Below are 3,379 nucleotides of genomic sequence, written 5' to 3' on the forward strand. Positions count from 1 at the left end.
GTGTTGCGGACTAACTGCAATGATTTTTGCATTATTAAATTTCTCGGAATGCGATCGCGACGCGTGCGGGGAAAAAGGCAGCCCCTTTACCAACCATTGTGACACTTATCATGATACATTGGGGTTTTCTAGTACTTCTCCTCACACACCTCTTGAACAGCTAACATTCTTACCATTCACTTCGGTATGTAGGAGCGAATTACGAAACCCGGCGTTGCAAAGGACCATGTCGGTCGCAGGAACCAACGAAGATTGTTACACCGACAACATCTTTCATGAAAATGCATTATGCAACGTATTTAATCCCATGGAAGGGCCGGCTTAATTCAACAAGGACTGATGACATTATTCAAACGTCGAACATTATTATCACCGACCTTCTTGAATTTCGGGACTGCGGACAATAAGCGAAGAGGAACAAGCACAATTCTTGCCTGACCACAACCAATTCTTGGCAAATCACACTCTCATAATGGAAAACCACGCCAAGATTTACGGTGACGAGAAAGCAAATTGTTGCAACAGGGCTGTACCTAATTGACGGCATAGAAAATCTTATAAACGGATCCCTCCCACAAAAGGATCCTCACCGTTACTTGGGCCAATGAAACCATTTATATTTTGCAATTTTATATTATTTATCATTTTCTTTTTAGTTTTTAATTTTCGTATGGTAATTTGTTTTTACTTAATTATTCTCATCATGCTCTAATAGTTGTTTATCCTTGTCTAAACAGGTCACAATTTTTCACACAATGGAAGCTCCAAAGATGATTCCAGAACAATCTTTCCATTCTTTGCTAAATTCTCCGGCATATGGACATCTTTTCAGAGACTACATCACTCAAGTTGGATGGAACTCTCTCATTCTACACCCGGAATGAAGATAAAACAATAAAACATAGATGCTCTGTAGTTGTTTCTTCAACTGAATGAAGATTTTTATAGTATGCTATGCACAATCTACGCTTTTGTTGAAAAATTACAAAAATGATAAACATCTCAGAGATAGAAAATCATACCTTTCTTCTTCTTTCTAAAAGTAACTTCGATTTTATCACGGCTAGGAAAATTCTACCGACAACAACTCCATGCGAAGTTGAATGAAATTGGACTCTTTTCTATCTCTTTTCTAATTTGAGAATAAGAATAAAAAATTGTCTGAGAGGGGAAACCGATAATTATAAAACTACCCAATCTGCGGCAAAGGAATTTTATGAGAATTTAGAGAAGATCTCACGAAGATTTGTTTTTTTAGCAATTGACCAATAAACTATAAAATAGTTTACTCCAACTTCGAGGAAATCTATGTAGTTTGATTTAATCAACTATAAAAATCAAGGGGTAAACTTTGGTTTTATGTTTTAGCTAGGTTGGAGAGAGGGTGACGGTGGGTGTTTCTCGACTTATTATTATTTTTTTTTGGGACTTGTTTTTTTTTTTTCTTTTTATGTTTCTTTCTTTTTAGTTACAAAGGGTTATTCTGTGAGATTCCCAAAAGCAAGGCCGGTTTGTTTTTTTCGGCCGAACTTTTGTCAACTAGCACCGCAATCTCAGAATTGGTCTTCTGTTTCTTACTTGGGTTAGCATTATGCTCATTACTTTCTATAACAGTTGAGAGCACATATGTTATTTCTGGAGTCTCGGGTTCACGGTTTCCCATCCAAATTTGGAACAAGCGAGAGAGTTGCTCCCTTCCAGTAAAACACAGCGATGTTTCCATCAGCGAGGGTAGAACAAACCGATATAAGAAATCCAAAACACTAAGCAAAAAATTCAAATGAATGGAAAACTGAAGCGTAATAGTTTGCAAACATCAAATTTTAGTAAACAAACAAACACCGAAAAGGAAAGAAAGAAACCAAACGAAGATGCAACAACAGCATGGTAATCATAAACCAATCAGAAATCTAAGTTTAAAATTGAAAATCCTTGTAAAAACTTTTCAATGTTGTAATCGATTGTTATCAAACTCGTTTGCACGGGGAAATGAATCTCCAATTTCAATTCAATAAAAGACTATTAGGGTTTTGGAAAACAAAATTCCCAAAATTTAGAAGGGAGGGAGGGGTTGATCTGTTATTGAGCATGAACGTCTAAACTCTAGCCCCAGGAGTGGGGGGTTTCTCTTCCACAAACCCAAGAGAGTCATCACTCGTGTAGTTCATCAAATTAAAATCCTGATTATACACTGCCCTCTGCAAGGTGTGGTTGCCAATAGGCAGTGCTTTCTGTGGATTTGCTTTCACAGCGCGAGTTTGAGCAGCGGGGGAATTCTCTTGATGGGATTGTTTCGGATTTTTTGGGATTGTTTGGGATTTTTTTTTTCAGTACTGGGTTTCTCTTATTTTGTTAGAGAAGGAATTTGTTTTCTTTTTTCATCAAATTGAAGTTTGAAGAGTTTGGGTTATGTTGTAAGAGGAAGAGAGAGGTTAGGAGGGCGCACGAAGGTTTTACTTTTGTACTTTCTTTTTTGGTTTATTTTTCCTCATCACCACCACTACCTTGTCGTTTCTTCTCATAAACTAGACACTCCAACTTCTGATCAAGATACAAAGCATAAGTCCGTACAAAAGTAGAATGGTCCCAAAAATTAGAATGAGCCTCATCTCTAAAATCAAACAAATTAAGTAACCTCGTACCTTTCCTCGAGCATACAAAATCACTTGTCAAAACACATGATCTCCTTCACTTAAAAGCACGTGAACTAACATCAAAGCTTTTAATCCAACAATCCAAACACATACATTCTTGAATAAGAAGTGTTAGAATTTCACAGATATATATCTCGTCCGTCGGGTTGTCATCATGTGTCATGGCTTTGACTATGACTACTTCTAGATCTGGTGTTGTATTGCTTGCTACTTTTGCTATTCCAATACTTGTTTGGTCTTTTAGTGTCCCTGATCGCTTTTCTCATTGTGCTAGATGACATCTTAGAAAAAAAAAAAGTCAAAGCTGGAATTGGAGGATGGATCTGTTTGTTTTTTAAGAGGTGGTGTTTATTAGATTTGATTAGAGATGAAATCGGAAGAACCAAAGTCTGACTGACAGAGACCACAAAAGTAACGGGGTAAAGGTACTATTTAAGATGGAGTTGAAAAAGATACTTACATCTTATGTTTTAATTGAGGAAGGAGAATGATAAGCACCCAAAACTGTAATATTAAACCCCGAGAGACATAGCATTTTGGTCGATTATGTGTTTAATAATCATGTAATAATTACATTTTCGTACTTTTGCAGGTTTCCGCAATTAAAATGAATATAGTGATAAAACATGCATCGAAATCTGACGAGAATACGGGAATATTTGGAGTTTCCACTCGACCCGTGAAGCCGAAGTTTCAAAAGAACGAACCGATCTGGAGCGGGCCCA

The sequence above is a fragment of the Coptis chinensis genome, chromosome 6 (genome assembly GCF_015680905.1).
Source record: "Coptis chinensis isolate HL-2020 chromosome 6, ASM1568090v1, whole genome shotgun sequence".
Classification (NCBI taxonomy): domain Eukaryota; kingdom Viridiplantae; phylum Streptophyta; class Magnoliopsida; order Ranunculales; family Ranunculaceae; genus Coptis; species Coptis chinensis.